This window comes from Protopterus annectens, chromosome 12.part0, assembly GCF_019279795.1.
Source record: "Protopterus annectens isolate FY-2018-M chromosome 12.part0, PAN1.0, whole genome shotgun sequence".
Classification (NCBI taxonomy): domain Eukaryota; kingdom Metazoa; phylum Chordata; order Ceratodontiformes; family Protopteridae; genus Protopterus; species Protopterus annectens.
Window position 1 is genome coordinate 953,124,751 of NC_056746.1, and position 19,036 is coordinate 953,143,786.

The 19,036-nt window shown below is 41.9% G+C and overlaps 1 protein-coding gene across 1 annotated transcript in view; it reads right to left on the reverse strand.

Moving 5' to 3' along the window:
- The window catches only part of LOC122816233 (chloride channel CLIC-like protein 1), a 1,186,501-nt gene that overhangs the window by 95,110 nt on the left and 1,072,355 nt on the right, over positions 1-19,036 (reverse strand). The gene's annotated exons all lie outside the window — the stretch shown is intronic.

Consider the following 19,036-nt stretch of genomic DNA (forward strand, 5'->3'; position numbering starts at 1 on the left):
CGGAGAAGGAGCGATCGGGGCAAAAATGGGGGCTGCACTCCCTCCCAAAGGGGGGGGGAGGCAAGAGCATCCCCATCTGCATCTGGGTCTGTAGAAATCTTCGCATCATCCGATCCATGTCTGCTTCGGAGATGCTCCTTGTAGACCGCAAAGAGGCAGTCGAGGCAGGCTGGGAGGGCCGCCTCGAAGACCTCGAGGGAGACCTATCCTCCTCCTCCGGCTCCGGAGGAAAAGAAGGTGAACGGAGCCGAGAGGACGAGGATCCGGAGACCCTCACAGGGGACTTCAGAATTTTTTCAGGCGGAGCCGAGGGATGAGACTCGGCCCGCCTTTTTGAACTGTGGCCCTCTCTGTCTCTGTGCTTCTTCTTCTCCCTGTGGGAAGAAGCACTAGACTCCACAGAGCTGGTACCCGATAAGGGAGGTTGAGTCCCGGGTACAGCTAAGGGAGTAGCCGGCGCCGAAGCTACAGGAGTAGCTTGAACCCAGCTGGGAGAGGAAGAAGAAGCTGATTCCTGGGGGAGTTTTCCCGCCAGGATCAGCTTGTTCTTCCTGTCCATGAGTGCCCAAAGGTTGAAGGCCGCACATATCTGGTAGGCCTCTGATAGATGTGCTGCCCCCAGGCACAAAACGCACTGAGTGTGGCCATCAGCTGGGGAAAGCTTGTGGCCACACTCAGTACATTTTGAAAATATGGCCTTAGATTCAGCCATAAAGTTCTCTCACACACACACACACCCAAACACTAAGGGGGGGAGGGGGAGAGATAAAATTAAACTAAGGGAAGATTAGTTTTTTTTTTTTTTTTAAAGGGTTTTAAAGGGGTTGATATTTAAAACACACACACAATTTAAACCAAGAAAAAAAGCCTATATATAGAACAATCTCACCAGGCCAGGAGCTCTTCACTAAGAAGCAACTGTCTTTAGCCGCGGCAAAAAACGATCTGAGGTAATGTGGTTGGTAGTAAGGGATTATGGCTAGGGGGGAGGAGCTGGGAGCTCGGATCTTGGAGCTTGGAAAGCTGCCGGTTCGGATCCGACTACCCACAGGTTGCAGATCAAATGAAGTAACTACTTCAGATCCCTGGTTACGTGGTCCCCCTCTGCCACGGAAGGAGTGTCTTCCCTGTGAGTTTTCCCCTCTGCCTCTGGGGGAGAACTCAGCCTGTGTGTCACGGAAAGGACCCTGAGATTTCTTGAACCATATCTTCCCACCCTTTTGGTGTTTGGAGAAAGCACGTTTAGGGGAAGAATAATGGACACCTATGGCAGAAAGGGTCTTACTGTCCTGTTCACATCTGGCCAGTGTGCTTTTAACTTTGGGCACAAACAACGAGGAGGGCGGGGGCATTAAGAAAGGAAGACTTAAAAGGTTCCGTGAAGTTGCACAAGCACATCCAGGCATGTCGTCTCAAGACCGCAGCTGAACCCGCCGCTCTATCTTCTCCTTCTGATGCGTGAGATATCAATCGCATAGAGGAGTTAGATATAGACTCGATGGTGGCCAGCTGAGAGGCCACTTTGTCACGGACCTCATCAGACACTGCACCAGCCAAGGTTTCAGAGAGCTCAGAAACCAGATCCTTTTGAATCCTGATAAAATGTGCCATATAATTCAGGGACCTGATAGCAAAGGTCGCTGAAGCAAAGGTGTGCTTCCCTATTCTGTCCAGGGCCTGGGACTCTCTGTTAGGTGGATGGACAGTTTGGCTTTCTTCTTCTGCCAGATCCTTTTTTGTTGGGGCCGCCACCACAAAAGCATCTACAGGAAGACCTTTGGACCAATGAGGATCCGAAGCAGGAGGGGACAAGATCTTATCTGGCCTCTGGGGAATAGCTTTGACGATATCAGGGGCCTTCCAAGCATGCTGCACGATGAACTTGATAAGTTCCTCGGCAGGTGGAGTAACCCAGGAGGTAGGGGGCTGGGCGCAAAAGGCCTGCAGGAACACAGATTCCTCAGGGGTCGGATTAGAGGACTGCCAGTCACCTCTCTGTTTCAGGATTTCGAGGATATCGCCAAAAGACATCTCAGAGGGTGACCGAGGGGATCCTTCCCCCTCATCGAAATCTGTGTCTTCGGTGAGGGACTCCTCTGTGGAGTCCATGTGCTTCCTCTTACACAAATTTTTCCGGTGGACCTCTTCAGCGGGAGAAGCTGGGGAAGACAACGGAAAGGGGGATTCCAGAGAGAATATGTCCTAAGGCCCTTGCACCCGGTGTCCGCTAGGTGCGACTTGTGAAACCAGTGTACAAGAGGAGGGCGGAGGTATAGACAGTCCGGTATTGCCAGCAGCAGCGAAAGCCTTCTCCATCAGTTGGAAGGCTGGTCCACCCGGAGAGGAGTGTATGTCTAGGACAGGGGGCACTCCTCCCCTAAGTGGCTCAGCCTGCTGACCCGGAGTCCCTGGATGGCTGTGGAGCAGCAAGCTATGCGTGTCACAGCTGACATCCTGGGTCATAGCAAACCTTTCCTGCCACAAAGGCAACTGTGGTTCCTTAGTGAGATCCATAAAGGGAACCGCAGAAGGGGAAGACTGTACTATATCTATGGACTTCAAAGGGAATGAAGGAGGATAATAAGAAGGTGTCTTTGGAGATGGGTGATCACCTCCCAAGGAAGGATAGTTCCTGAGGGGTGCAATACCTCTGGCCAAGAATGCCTGCTCCACAAGACACAACACATCATGTTTGGAAAGGCTTCTAATGGACCTCACAGAGACTGAGGGAGAAACAGGTCTGTCCACAAAAGAAGCAGACTTACTGCCCATCTCATCTGACCGCACTGAGGAAAATGGTGCCAAGAAAGACTGAACTGCTGTAGTCTGCGCCAAAGAAGTCATTGGGGCCAATGTCATTGTCTGCACGGACACAGGGATCGGTGCCGAAGTGGTTGTCACTGCCGAAGCTGGAACCGACAAAACTGGAGTCAACAATAAAGGCCTCGGTTCAGAGGAAGATCTCGAAGCCGGCGTGATCAAGGTCTGCGCCGACTGAACGGTCGGTGCCAATACAGTGGTAATGGTCTGAACCGAGGAGCCCCTCGGTGCCGATATGTAGAAGGCTGCAAAGAGGACAGAGCCGAAATCACTAATGTAGCCGAAGGCCTTGGTGCCGAAGGCCTGGGCACCGAAAGCACTGGGGCTGACTCAGAGAGCTCCGGAGCCAAAATTTTAGCCTTTTTAGGTTTTGGTTGGTGAGAGTCCCCAGCTGAGGACGAAGGCAAGGATTTAGCCTTAGTAGAAACATCCATTTTCTTATGGGCTTTAGGAGGGGTTGAGACCTCTGACCCAGAAATAGCCTCTGAAAAGGGAGATTTTAGAAGTCCCTTCAGTATCAGCTTGTTTTTCCTTTCTAACAAAGTTCTGTTAGAAAAGTTCTCACAAATAGTACAAGGTGGTTCAACGGATAAATGGGAAGCTCCCAAACGATAAACACAAAGAGTGTGCATCAGCAGTAGGCAGTTTGTGTCCACAATCAGAACACCGCTTAAACCCCGGACTACCTTTTTTATCTGCCATATTAACTAATAGAAAAGTACCAACAATGGTACAGGACAGTACCCAAAGGTATAAGAGAGAAAGGGAAAAAGATTACCAATGATGATAAAGAGAAAATTACCTCGCGGTAAAAATGGTAAGTAAGGGACAGAAAAAACCTGAGGAAATTATGAACGCTAGATGCAATAGGGCAGGAGACAATAAAATATCAACTTTTCTGTCAGAAAAGTAATTTGTAAAGCAATTAAACAACAATTGACTGTACTTTGCTCAAGAGAAGTAGCATGACATGACCGGATGGCAATGCGGCAAACGAAATCTGAGGTAACAGGAAGAGGGGGGATTGTGGGTAAGAGTTTAGCTCGAGAGTTTGAAGCTGACGCGAGCTTGGAAAATGGACGTCTCGGTTCAGAGCTCTGAACCGATACCCATGTGTAAGGAATGAACGAAGATTAACAATATCAGATTGTTATTTATGTTTCTTTTAAGCATTAATATTTGTGTAATGAGTGGCTTAGAACAAATATGGTGAAATAGTGAAATAAATTAAAATTAATAGAAGTTGTTTCTATGACGTAGACTGCATAAATTAAAGCTGCAAATCAAATGTGTGTGTGTACCACACCTGGTAAACACAATGAACCACACAGCACATAGTATATGTAGATCAAGGTTCAAGTCCCATATTTAAATTTTAGTGATGAAAACTTATAAAAACTTCTTTACAATATTAATATATCTTCAGCATTGCTAATCTTATTTATGCGCTGCTCACCTCTACACAAACATGGTGTAATGGCCCATACAAGCAGACATTGTCAATTTCATATAAGATGCACTGTTACATCTTTTACATTCATTTACTGTGTGTCAATCAGCAAGCTTCCACAACACCTGCAGGTCCAAAACACCTGCAGACAATAGTCAGACATAGTCAATTTCAAAAAGAATACATTGCAACATGTGGTCTTCCACCACGCAACCACACTAAGTGGCATTGGACGTCTGCCAACACACATATACAGTGTTGAACATGAAAATATGCAGCTGCTGCCTTGCTCATCCTGCGGCAGCAGGTGTAAGTTAATGACTAGAATACAGGTGAGCTACAGTTCTAATCCAGCAAAATCAAAAGTTTTAGTAATGCTGTTCACTTTAGTTTATAAAAAAATTCACAACAGATAAATAATTACATATACAAATAACTAATTACAACTGGTGCACTGAGCATACACAGGATATCATATATATTAAATGTCTGTGAGTATCAGTTCAATTATGGTTCTACAATTAAACATTTGTGTTCTGAACTTTCATGCCACACACACACATGGTTAATAACTCAACTCTGAATGTATGCATGACTAATGAGCATGTCTAACAAAGAAGGTCTCTGTTGCAGTGAGCACTCTGCACAATAACTGTAAAATCATACCTGTTGTCCAGCCTTCCCTGTGGCAGCTGCTATAAGTTAATGCCCACAAAACAGTCGACCCAGGGTTCTAATCTAGCATACTGCAAATTTTATTCCCACTTGTCCAGCCAATTTTAAAAACTAAAGAACAATGTGACATAGGTAATCTCCAAATTCTGGACCCAACCCAGTTTGGATTCATTAAAGATAAAAATTGCCTGTTAAACATAGTTGACGTCTTCTAGAAAGTTACCAAGATCCTGGATGAGGGAAAGACGGTACTTACTGCCTAGCTTGACCTAGCCAAGGCATTTGACACAATCCCCCCACTCAGGTATTAGCTCTCCCATGGGAATGAACCCCTACATAATCAGATGGGTAGCCAACTGGCTCACCAACAGGACACATATTGTCAAAGTGGGTGACTTTACCTCTAGCAAAAGACCAGTCACCAGTGGCGTATCACATGGTTCTGTGCTGGGCTCCTTACTGTTCGTAACTTTTTTCTCAAGTCCAGGCAAACCTGGACAACCTGTGGTTGACCAAGTTCACTGATGACTGCAAATTGGGAGCAATCATGGAATCTCCCAATGATGTTAATATACCGTAGATAGGGTTAACGCAAACAAATGTTTGGTGCCAAAGCCAAGGATTAAAGCTAAATGCAAAAAAATACATTATAATACCCTTTGGAAAAGCTGACATCCATGCTAATTACATTATAGACAGCACCTCCCTAAGTGTAGACCCAGTGATATGTGATCCGAGTACTCAGGTTAATAGCAATCTGAACATTTTCCTTACTACTGTGGATATGTGGTGGTCATACTTCTATGTGGCACCCCTTATAAGTAAGCACATCTAGATCTTCAGATGTTATAATTCCATTATACTCGGCCCTAATCAGACCATTGAGTACAGTGCTCCCTTTTGCATGCACCTCACCACACCTGCAACAATTGGAGAGACCACAGAGGTTTTTCACCAAGAAATTACAGTGTACACAAAAGATGTCTGACGTGGAAAGACTGAAAGCCCTGTCACTGTATTCTGTCTCCTACAAGCTGCTATGGGGTGACCTGTGCCTGGCTTACAGGCAGTCTCTGACCTGGCCCTAATGGACATGTTACACATTCATAAATCAAACTGCATGAGGGTCATTTGCTCCAGGGATCTTAACCTAGTCGCAGACATGAACAGGTTATGCTGGAGAGGTAGATTACATCTTGCAGAGACTGCCACTTCTCTGGAACAAGCTTCCAGTTCATATGAAATAGAGCCCATACCTAACCTCTCTTCAAACACAACCTAGATCAATGGAAGGGTGACTGCAAATTCACTCCTAGGGTGGCGCTCATGTCCCTCCTGGACACAGGAAGTCAGTATTAACTACCTGAACTAGTCTGTTACTTTAAAGTCTGAGGTTAATACAGAATTAGAAATGACACAAGACACCTAGGTTCAAACTTAACAATTTATTAAAAGAACTTACTAAATAGACAGAAAAACTAATAAATTATGTACTTACAAGCATATGCATAAACAAAATTTTTTTTGCCACTAATAGGGAGACTTTAATCCTATCCAGTGCAGCTGTTCAGTCAAGGCAAGGCCGACACTGGTAAAATGGCTCTAAGCTCGGTTCAGGCTGGTGCTCTCATCAAATTCGGATGATGACAATGTTTATTTTAGCCTTTGATCTTTTTATAGTCTTGAACAAACAACAGGTTCAACTAGTGACATATCGATCACTAGCTCATCATGAGTTGATGGAATATTGTAGAAAATATGACATTACAAGCTCATCATGAGTTGATGGAATATTTTAGAAAATTACAGATAATTTCCTAAGCTGTAAACAAGTCTCATAATGTCTAGTCTTGTGCCTTACTTCCCTTTTTCAAAGAACAGTTAGCTCACAAACTTGTGACATAGTTTCTCCTTGAAATCCCCATATTTTGGTAAACATCTTTTAAGCTGATAGACAACTTATAGGTTAACAAAAGTTCAGTAATACCAGTAATTAGTGATCAAGGCCTGCTCTTAAGCATATTGTATCGTTACAATATTAACAGCATATAGTGAGGTAGTGGCATGTCAGATCTAGCAATAATCAATTTAGTAATAATTAAACATACACAGTGATATGTGGCTCGAGGCATAACAAAAATTGGTAGATTGTGTGGATCCGTCACAGGCCACCCCTTGCAGCGAGCAACGTATGCTGTGTATCCCTTATAAGAGTTAAAACTGACATCAATTTGTACCTTTTTATCACTTTACAGTAAATGCAGCATGATATTAAGCAAAATAACACTGAAACTATTGTGGTCAAAAGCAAAGGATGCAATAACAAATTAAACCACACTGAAGCCTTAGATGACCACATAAAAATATCATACCAATGCGAAACAGTTATATCCTGTATTTTATTTGTAATTTTTACAATGGTACCTTTGTCTTTAATCATTTTAATCACTGTTTGATGTGCATTATTTAGTGTTTTATTTAAAAGTTGCAACACTGTTTGTCCTTCCTGCTTAATCTGTTGAAAGTCCGGGTGGAAGTGTGTAATGGTTCTATGCTAGCATTAAATGTGATGTCCATTCATCTAGTCAGTCTAATAAGTTTTCCAGTACAAAAATCAATAACTGCATGGATATTACTTTTACAGTATGCTCCACCGTTTGTGATTATCCCATCACTCCAGGCTAATTTACAGGAGGATATCACACAAACAGTGGTATCATTTAGTCGGTAGATGTCTGTACCATTTACTACATGCCTATGCCAGGTGCATTCCCCAGTTCCATTATGTAAGCATGGGAGAGGCTTTTTTTTTACCGTCATGCATACCCACTCCTGGGGCCAGGTCTCACAACCTGCCAAATCAATGGGTACATCACTATAATTAATCAAAGTAGACTCAATTTGAGGTACCCACCAATTATTTCCAAATTGCAAGGGCAATGCAACAAATGGACAGACCTGCTTTGTTCTTTTTTACTGGCAAGATAGTCAAAAATCAGTATACAAGACTTATTTTCACATACAAAATCTATTGGCTTTAACCAATTATATAGTTGCAGTTCCTTTTGCCAATGGGCTGCCTTTTTAGCCCCACCAAGTTTGAGTGAATTGCAAATATTGCTGGTTGGCAGCCAATTGAGGTAAGATACAAAAGGTCTGATTTACTTTTGCTGTGAAGTTATTTAAAATTTGTTCTGTATATGTATTTGTATGTTCAATCCACCTCCACAAGACAGTTTGAGTTAAATTACTGTCTACAGTTCTTTGTCCCAGCTCGGGATCGTGGTCTGCTAGTAGCTTAAAGGCCATATTTAGGTCAGTGCCCAAACGGCTCAATTTGCTACATAGGGTATCTATATCTACACTGTTTAGGAATCCAGTCCCTGTTCCGACTGCACCTAGTGCAGTACCAAGAATACCTGTAACATCACATTTATTTCTTTTATATTTGTAATGCCTGTATTTGATATGCAAAGAATTAACCGGCCATAATTGTACAATTTTACAATGTGGATACCAGGTAGTAATATCAACTGCAGACATGTTAACTATCATTTTAATACATTGTATAACTCTAACACTACTTAAAGTTTTACATTCTTTTGTATACCTTACCACATGTCCCAAACCATCAAATACAGTTGAACTATTGTCCATGGCATATATTTTTAAACTCGGAGATAGGGTTTCCGCAATGTCATTTTCCCTTTGAAATTTAGCTGTGCAGGAGGAATCTAATGGAGACTTGGCTAGTGGAAATTCCGACTCATTTAGCCTTTGTTATAAACCTCCAAAAGGGTTGGAAACAAATTTTTAGGATGTCTATCACAGTTTAGTCTACATACAGTTGTAATGTTTTCCATCTGAGTGATGTTTCAAGTTAAGGCAGGTTTAGGTGTCACCGCATATAGATGATCTGCCAATTTTCAATAAAAGTCACAGTCCGCCGTTAAATTTACAACATCTTCCTCTTCGAATAGAGGGATAGGATCAAGACAGTCATATGGCCCATTTAAGTGTTGTCATCAGAAAAGGTTGGCACCTTCCCAAACAGTGGCAATAATCTATGGAGAGGAAAGTACAACGGTTGTTTAGCAGAATCAAGTAATCCTAAAACAGTATCGCCAGGTCCATCACAAATCGTAGTCCCATGTTCATTTGGCTGATTGGGTGTGGTCACTATAACTTTCATTCCCAGCCATTTTCTTAGTTTAGTATCACAGTCTTGTAGTAAAATAACAACATATTGATGCATACAAATTTCTACTAAAGGTTGTCCTTTTTGAATCATTTGTGTCTTATTATCTAAATGATCGCCTTCATTATCACTTTTCGTTTTGGCTCCCATAATGTAAAAACCTGCCAACTTTCTCCCAATAGTCCTTTTTGCCACCAGTGCCAATTTTTTTGGGAGAAAGAGTTTTCAAACTGTCTCAACTAATACTATATTTTGTGCTGGCACTCTATGTTCAGTCAATGCACATAGCCAGAACCGAGTTTGATCAGTATTTGTCAAAAGAGGGTATATGGCATTTGGGTTCAGCTTTTCTAGTTTTAAAATACAACAGTTGGACCGAATGTCATTTATATGCATTTGCAAAGGGGTTCCTTGATGCTTTTGAGGCCTATTATTCAGCTGGCTCACAGCTAATTCTAATACCTTTGCCCAGCCTCGTAATGTTTCATCATTTGTATTTTTTTTGATTCGTTCTTTAAGTAGCCCATTATACCTTTTAATCAAACCAGCAGCTTGAGGATATGGGATATGCAGCACCCATCGGACTCCATTTTTTTGCCCATTTTTAGACCTCTGCTCCGGTAAAATGGCTGCCTTGGTCACTTTGGATTTTACTGGGAATCCCGTATGTCACACATAATTTATTTATTCCTTTTAACACTGCTTGCTGGTTTGCCTTTTTGCATGGGGACACCATTAGTAATCCTGAATAAGTGTCCACCATTGTTAGGCAATATTGCTGATTTTGATCCAGTGGTAAAGGACCAATAAAGTCTATTTGCCAGATTTGTGCTGGACGACTGCCTCGGTGAATGTGTCCACATGCTTCTGCTTGCAGTTGCTTTTATTTTTTTTGACAGATTTTGCACTGCTTTATAACATCTGTAGTTATTTCCTTATTCAACTGCATACCATGCCTTCGTGCCCATTTTATTGTTGCATCTCTTCCCAAGTGCCCACTCCGATCATGGGCCCATCTTGCCATGCTAGCACTTTCGGCTTTCTCTTCAGCAACACGTACCGTGGCCATCTTATCTACCTGCTGGTTATGCCTCCTTTCACTTGTTACAAGTGATGCATGGGCATCTACATGTCCAACACTGATTTTGTATTGTTGAGCTTTTTCCCAAATCCGTTGCCAGTCTTCCGAACCTCCCCATAGAGGTCTGCCATGGATCTTCCAATTCTGTTGTTGCCAGGCAAGTAACCAGGTTGTCAGTCCCTTAAAAACTGCCCAGCTGTCAGTATAGATGTACACTTCTTCTCCAGGTGATAAACTATCGATGACCAGGGCAACAGCTCGTAATTTTGCCTGATTATTTGAGCTGGCAGTGCCTTTATCAAATAACACAGTTTTTGTTCATGGGCAATAAGCCACCGCAGTCCAGGTCCTACCATTTGATCCAATTTTGGCAGAACCATCAGTGAACCATGCATGTTTCTGTTTTTCTGCATCTAAATTATCAAATGGTAATGCTTCAGTGATTGAGGATTTTGGAAGCTCATGTCGCTGTTGTTCTGTCGCATCAGCATCATTCAAAATTAGCAGTCCAGCCAACTTTTGCTGTACTTGAGATACTCCAGGCACGATGCTGGCCCTTTCCTGTAAATACCACTTTCATTTCTGCACAGTCGAAGATTGTGCTAGTAGAGTTTTCATTAAATTATTATCTCGTAACCACCCCTGGATTGGGTAGTCTATCTTAACTGTCACTGTTTGTTGTTTAGTTATTCCTTTTACATGAATCAATGCTGTGTACACTGCTAGCACATGCTGCTCAAAAGGGCTATATATCACCTGCACTCCAGTCAGAGATTTGGACCAAAATCCCAAGGGTCTCTTTTTTCCAGTGTCATCCTTTTGCCACAGCCCCCAAGACATAACATTATTGGCAACTGTTACTTTAAGGATAAAAGGTTGCTGTGGATCAACTGGGCCCAGCCCCAGACTCTGCTGTAGGGCCTTTTTTGCTTCTTCGAAAGCAGTTTGTTGTTTGGGACCCCACTGAAAGTCACATTTTTTCCTTGTTACATAGTGAATGGGTTGCAAAATCAGTCCGAGGTGAGGTACAAATGCTCTCTAAAAGCCCATTACTCCCAAGAAGGCCTGTGCCTGCTGTTTCGTTTTTGGGACTGGAATTTTCTGAATACTCTCTAGTGCTGCTGCAGGAATTTCCCTTTTCGCTCCATTTTAAATCATATCAAGGAATTTTACTGATGTCACTTGTGTTTTATTTTCATTTATAGCCCACCCTCTGTTCTGAAGGTGCTGAATTACAGTTTTTAGTGCGATATCCACATCAGATTTTTTTCAGTAATTATTATGTCATCAATGTAATGGAAAATAGTCACTTTGTTCAGCTGTAACTTGGCTAGGTCTCTAGCCACTAGTCCATGACACAGGGTAGGGCTGTGCAGATATCCTTGTGGTAACACTTGGAAGGTATACTGCCTCCCCTCCCAGGTAAAAGCAAATTGGGCTCTGCTTTCTTCTGCTATCGGAGTGGAGAAGAAGGCATTTGCTAAGTCCAAAACTGCATGATATGGTCCAGCAGATGACGAAAATCTTTCCACGATCGTAACAATGTCTGGAACAGCTGCTGCTAAGGGTGGGGCCACCTTGTTCAGACCTCAATAGCCTACAGTCATCCGCCATGATCCATTAGGTTTTTTACTGGCCATACCGGACTGTTGAATGGACTCACTGTTGACTCAAGTATGCTAACCCGAAGCAGTTTTTGGATCATCTCAGTGTGCCCACCTGGGATACAATATTGTTTGATGTTTACTATTGTTTTAGGTGTGGGAATATAAAGCGGTTCCCACTTAGCATTGCCTCGGACTACAGCCTTAACTGCGTTGACTGAACAATGCTACACTCCAAAACCTAAATGGCCCTACAGTGGTTTTCAAAGTTCTACCCTTTAACACATCTATTTTTAAAATGTGCTTAGGTACTGGAGCTATTACTGCTTCAATGAAAATAGGAACACCATCCCCAAAAGCTATCTTAACCTTGGTTTTGGTACCTAGTGTTTTTGCCCCTCCATAACCATCATCTCTACATATTGTCCAAGAAATTTACGGGGGTTGCCTGCAAAAATGGTTATTTCTGATCCTGTGTCTACCAGAGCCATCAGATGTTGTGGCCCTCCCCTCCAAAAAATGGTAAGGGGTATGTAAGGGCGTCGGTCCCCAGGTGTAATTGCTCTTACTGTACCCCTAGCTACTGGGGACCTGCCTAATAGTCAATTTGTCTCTGTTTTTTCAACCAGGGTTCTCCATTCCTTTTTCCCCCAATCTCTCTCATTATTAAATTCCCCCTTTTGCCACTGTGCTAGCTCCTCATCAGTAGGGATGTCAGGATATAATTGATTCCACCCTACCTTCCCTTCAGTGGTACTTCTGGTTGGACTTTTTGTAGGGGTTTGCTTTTTGCCTGCAGAGCCTTTCTCTTTTTGTTTTTGCTTTCATTTTTTATGTAATTCCTCAGTAGCTACCCAATCTATTTCTGCAACTTCTACCCCCCACCTTAATAGATCCCGAAACATTTGCTTTTTTGTAACTTTTTCACCAGATTTATCTTTTGATTTCTCTGCATTTGCCTTCCTAGCTCTTCTCTGTTTTTTTTTTTCACTAGTTCTGCCATTTGATTTAGAGTGGCTATTGCATCCCATATCTGCTGACCTACACAGTCTGCCAGGGCAGCCATCAGCTGCCCTTTTCACCAATGTGGTGCATTTTTGATCAATTTACTCTTCATATTGCTGGTCATAATTTGTGCATCTGGTCCTTTCAGAAGCACTAATGTCCCATTCCTTAATTTCAATGAATAAATCGTAGCCAACATAGCCATTTCTCTTAACTGTTGTATTGCCTCTGCTATTGTTTTCCAAGGCTTATGTTCATCAGCTACTGCTGTAGCATCAGGCCAAGTAGCTCGGAAAGCCGAGGCGAACCACACCACCAGTGTATTCACCTGGGGATCATTATGGTTCACATTGTTTACTATTTGCTTTAAATGTGGGTGGAACACCAAACACACACATTGGTGCATCTCTTCAGCATTTAGAGATACTGCTTCTCCCCCTGTATTCCAAACCTGAAGAAACCATGCTAAAACAGTTTCCCCTGGCTTTTGCTTATAGATTTGGATTATATTTAATAATTCAGCTTGAGTATAACTCCGCAACTCAACACATTGTTGTGGCGCCACCCCCCCAGTATACTGTGCCTTTTTTTCAATAACTGGGCGTGCCTCCACTGATGGGGAATTTACTATTTCAAAATCACTATCACCCTCATCAGTTGAGGGGAGATCACCTTCCCACTTCTCGGGATCAAACTCTGCCTTACACAGCAAAGCACGAACCCGAGGCCTTGGGTGCGGGCGAGGTCTTCTTTTATTTCGCTGCCTATGCTGTTGAATTATTTGAGTAGCTAAAGTCACTGAATTAAATTTTCAGTGTTTGGCTTCCTCTCCTACTTTAACAAGTGCCATATTTGCCTTCTCCAAGGTATCTCTATCTTGCCTTCTCCAAGGTATCTCTATCCAATCTGCGTGTATGCGTGTGTTCTTTACATTGCTCTTCTAACTCTAATTCCTGAATTGCCTCAAAGAACAGCCATCCAGATGCTCCCACCCCTTCCTTCACCTTTTTCCCCTTATCATCCAATTTTAGCTCTGATAAAGCTCTAGCTAGACTATCAGGGTCTGCCTTAGGTCTTTTTTGCAAAGGTTTTGGGGAAGGAGGGGGTGAAACTTGACTTAATACCCGAGCAAGAGAATCCCACTTCCCAAATAATGCTGGCATCATAGTATCAATGCCCAACTTATTTGGGGTGTCTGACACAGCATCCTTCTTACCTATGCCTATATGTTTTAAAGGAAAAAACATTGGTTGTTGTTGTGACATTTTCACTGTAAATCTCAGACCCTGCTCGCTGTGCCAAATGAACTAGTCTGTTACTTTAAAGTCTGAGGTTAATACAGAATTAGAAATTACATAAGACACCAAGGCTCAAACTTAACAATTTATTAAACAAAAACTTACTAAATAGACAGAAAAATTAATAAATCATGTACTTACAAGCATATGCATAAACAAAATTATTTTTGCTACTGATAGGGAGACTTTAATCCTATCCAGTGCAGCTATCTGTTTAGTCAAGGCAAGGCCGACACTGGCAAAATGGCTCTAAGCTCAGTTCAGGCTGGTGCTGTCATCAAATTCGGATGACGATGATGATGTTCATTTTAGCCTTTGAGCTTTTTATAGTCTTGAACAAACAAGAGGGTCAGCAGGTTCAACTAGTGACATATTGATCACAAGCTCATTATGAGCTGATGGAATATTGTAGAAAATATGACATTACAAGCTCATCATGAGTTGATGGAATATTTTAGAAAATTACAGATCATTTCCTAAGCTGTAAACAAGTCTCATAATGTCTGGTCTTGTGCCTTACTTCCCTTTTTCAAAGAACAGTTAGCTCACAAACTTGATATAGTTCCTCCTTGAAATCCCCATATTTTGGTAAACATCTTTTAAGGTGATAAACAACTTATAGGTTATGCTCTTAAGCACATTGTATTGTTACAATATTAGCAGCATATAGTGAGGTAGTGGCATGTCAGATCTAGCAATAATCAATTTAGCAATAATTAAACATTCACAGTGATATGTGGCTCGAGGCATAACAAATACTGGTAGACTGTGCGGATGTGTCACACTACCATAGACCCTTACCTCTGTGAACTTCACTCACCTAACTAATGACAATGGTGCAACTCAGGATAAATATGGCTAGGCATGTAAGGGCTCTAGGGATGTTAGCCTAATAACCTTCCATGAACCTATGAACCTATAAAGATAGCTGTAAATAATAACTATGTATAGCACTGGAGATCATCTGAATTATATGTGTGAGTAAGGGTATACTGACAATTAAGTTTCTGTACTTCAAAGTGTCTTTTCTGCACTGGAATGGACTTCATAACTCACTGATAGTCAAGATACACATGAATATATACATCAGGAACTTGTCAGGTGACACACATACATGGTTATCCACACACTCTTTCATGTGTCCATATCATTAATGAGCATGTCTGACAAGCACTTTTTCTGTGGCAAGTATGAAAAACACCTATGTGGAAAAATATGTTTAGTCTATTTTACATAGGTTTGAATCCCACATTGTACTAATGAATTTTATCAGTGTGTAAAGACGCACAAAAATTGTGTTATGTCATAACATTTATACACCCAAATACATGTCTGAAAACTTAAGTCATCTAACAGGTACAAAAGCATCCAACCCATAAACTAATATGAATCGTCACATCACACTTTCTAAATCATAAACTGCCTTCCTCTCTGTTTGGCACTGTTGCTCTACACTTACATCACACAAACGAAGTTGGCATGATTTTGTGTGGATTTGTGCACTAGCCTTAAACATCATAACACAAATTGGAAGGAAAACACTTAACTGCTGCTGTATGACCTGTACAGACATGGCAGGAGCAAGAATGGAAGGTGCCCAATTTAGGGCTGAAAGATGGGGTGTAGAGAAGTCCATAATGTTTACTGGACTCTTGTAAAGCACCACAGCCATAGGCTATTGCAGGGGGACTTTATCGATTCTCAATATAAATCAGAGGCTTGGAATAGTCTTGCCAAGGCTGTCTCAAGTGCGACTGGCATTCCACCCACTAAAGAACAATGCAGGCACCATTTCAATGACCTGAAATGGTGCAAGCAGGCATAACTCAACCAGTAGCTGGATGAGTTTAAGACTGCTGACATGCCACAGCTGTGTAAGTATACAGATATAGATGTTTTATTTATACAGAAAGCTGGATATAGCCAAGACTGGTATGTATAATGCTCTTCTATTTTTCTCTACGTTTTATTTTGCAGCCACCCAGGAGACTGCAGTGAACAGGGAGGCCCATGCTGAACATTTAGAAAGATTAAGAGTAGCAAGGGGTATGTATACAGCACAAAATAATTATTTTAGCAGAAGTATTGCTCTTTTATACATTAGTAACAAATTAAGCATGCATATCTTAACTGTAAAATCAAGTCTGCTTGCTTCATTCTGTATCTCAAGGCAACTGCAGTAATCATCTGAAATAGTGTATTCAAATGTTTTTGGTTCAAATCCCACAGATATTGATATTGTTAAATAATTTAAAAATAAACTACAAAAAAATTCAAGTAAATTGGCATAAATGACATGCTCTTAATTTAATCTGTATTATTTGAAAAATGTGCCATATATTCATACTGTAAGTATTACTTAGAACAATTATCAGTCCTACTCTGTAGATTTTAAAAAGGGCGGCCACGGTGGTGTAGCGGCTAGCGTTGCCGCCTCACAGCAAGAGGTTCTCCGGTTCGATTCTCAGCTGGGGTGCCTTCTGTGCGGAGTCTGCATGTCCTCCCTGTGGTCGCTGGGTTTCCTCCGGGTGCTCCAGTTTCCTCCCACATCCCAAAGACATGCAGTAGGTGGACTGGACACTCTAAATTGGCCCTAGGTGTGAGTGTGTGTGTCTTCTGTGGAAGGTTGGGCGCCGGGCTGGCAACTCGACACTGTAAAAACTCCACTGCCAATCATGAGCGGACAGATGATCCGCTGTGGCGACCCCTAACCGGAAAAAAGCCAAAAGAAGAAGAAGACGACTTCTGTAAAGAATGAATGTAAAAGTACACTTATAGTTATATCGCAGTAATTTATTGTATGTGACATATGATGGTTCTGATTATCTTTTTCTTTATTCTCTCTTACCACACCCCGTATCTCTCTTTTTATTTTTGTGTGTGTTCACAGTGTTCTGATGTCATGAATTTCTGACAAATTACTAAATGTTTTCCAGCATCAGAAGGTAGGCCAACCAATGCGTCTCAGCCTGCAACCCCTCCAACGGCTACCATACCGATACTCAGCACATCTGGGACACAACCTGGCAGTATTGTCTCTGCAGACCCTGCACTATCTGGGCCCTCATGGCAGCTAATGTAGTGGTAACCTCCAGGAGTATTAGTGGAAGTGATTTGGTTACCTGCCAGAAGATGCCAAGCATGGTGCATGAGGTCGTGGAAAGTACCACTGGTGCATGCATCAGCCAGATGGATAAGATACTCATTGGAATGCTAGAAGAAAAAAGTAAAGCACTCAAACAGCAAGCTAAGGAAGGGGACAGTGATGACAGCTCTGAGGGTGAACACTAGATTCTCACTGTCCCTGTACTTGACAGGCATGGACATCCGATGTCTCCTCCCTATCCCCAATCATAGTGTCCCCCAACCTGTTGCATCCCTCATCATCCTAAAAAGTCTATCTTGGTAGCTGAATATTTATGAGTAAACTTTAGAAAATCATTTGTATTATTAATGTACTGAATAAACTCCAACAGTAAATGCTCCGTCCCTTTCCAAACCAAATAAACATTGTCCACAAACCGTACATACCAACCAACTGAGGAGCTGTATCTGTCATTTGTAAGTACGTGTTGTGTCTCCCATCCTACCAGAGCCAGGTTGGCGTAGCTGCACAAGCTGTGCCCATAGCCACGCCAACCTTCTGCAAGTAATGTACTCCATTGAAAGTGAACACATTGTTCTCCAGAATGATTTCCAAAAGACTGCAAATCAGTCTGCTCTTGTCATTAGATACATTGTATGTGTGTAATAGAGACCTAACACACTCTATTCCCCATTCATTGGGTATCACAGTAAAGAGTGAAGCAATGTCTAGTGTAACAAAGAAACACGTACCATTAATATTACCAAGTTGGCTAGACAGCTGAGCAAGGAAATCTTTCGTATCCTTTAGAACAGTTTCATACCTATTCAAAACGCTACGTAGATTTTTCTCCACAAAAATGGACAAAGGTTCTGTAAGCCAGCCCCTGCTGGACACAATAGGTCTCATGGGTGGTTTATAAAGATCTTTGTTATCTTGGGGAGCCCATATAGCATAGGGGTGATGGGATTGTTGACTTTAAAATACTCAAACAATGGCTCTGTTATTAGACCAGTAATCAATAGATCAAATATTAAAAACCCAACTTTCTCTATAATACCTGTCAAAGAATACAACGGTATGGGAACATAGGTGTCTGTTTCTGTTAATAATTCCATCATCAATGAGATATACAAACATTTGTCCGGCACAACTATGGCTCCACCTTTATCAGCTGGTCTTACTTCAACACTATTTAAACATTTCAACTCAGATAAAGCCTGCCTCTCATCAATAGTCAAGTTAAAAAAACAATCATTCTGTTTGTCTAAAAATTTTTGTCTCAGTTGCGTCTCACAGACCTCTGTAAACAAATCAATAGTATAGTTGGGAGGGGATACAAATACACTAGGTTTCTTAAAAACACTATCATTGCATCAGCATCCTTAAACATTGTTTTCAAAGAGTCCTGCCAAACAGATTTAAATGTTGATTAAATGTTGAGTAACTGCTGACATGCTCTATTATGGTCTGATGAAGCGGAGCTTTGGTCCGTGAAAGCGCTTACCCTGTGTATTTTTTGTACCCTTAAATATTTTGAACTAAGCCGTGCTTGAAACCTTTGCTGTTTTTTTGACATTTACTACGTTTTCACAGTTGGCTCCTGTGTCGAAAGTGAGGTTTGTTTGCAGTTGTATTTTGTTTTTTACTCACTTTTGAGCAAGGCTGAAGGCAACAGTCTCATATCTGAGAATTCTATGAATGTTTTGAGAGAGAGAGAGACCCACTCAACACCGACTGAGTGCTTTTCTAGAGGAACGCAGCAACCCTTTATTGAATGGAGCTATCAATTTGACTACCAACTATCCTGTGCCAGATGC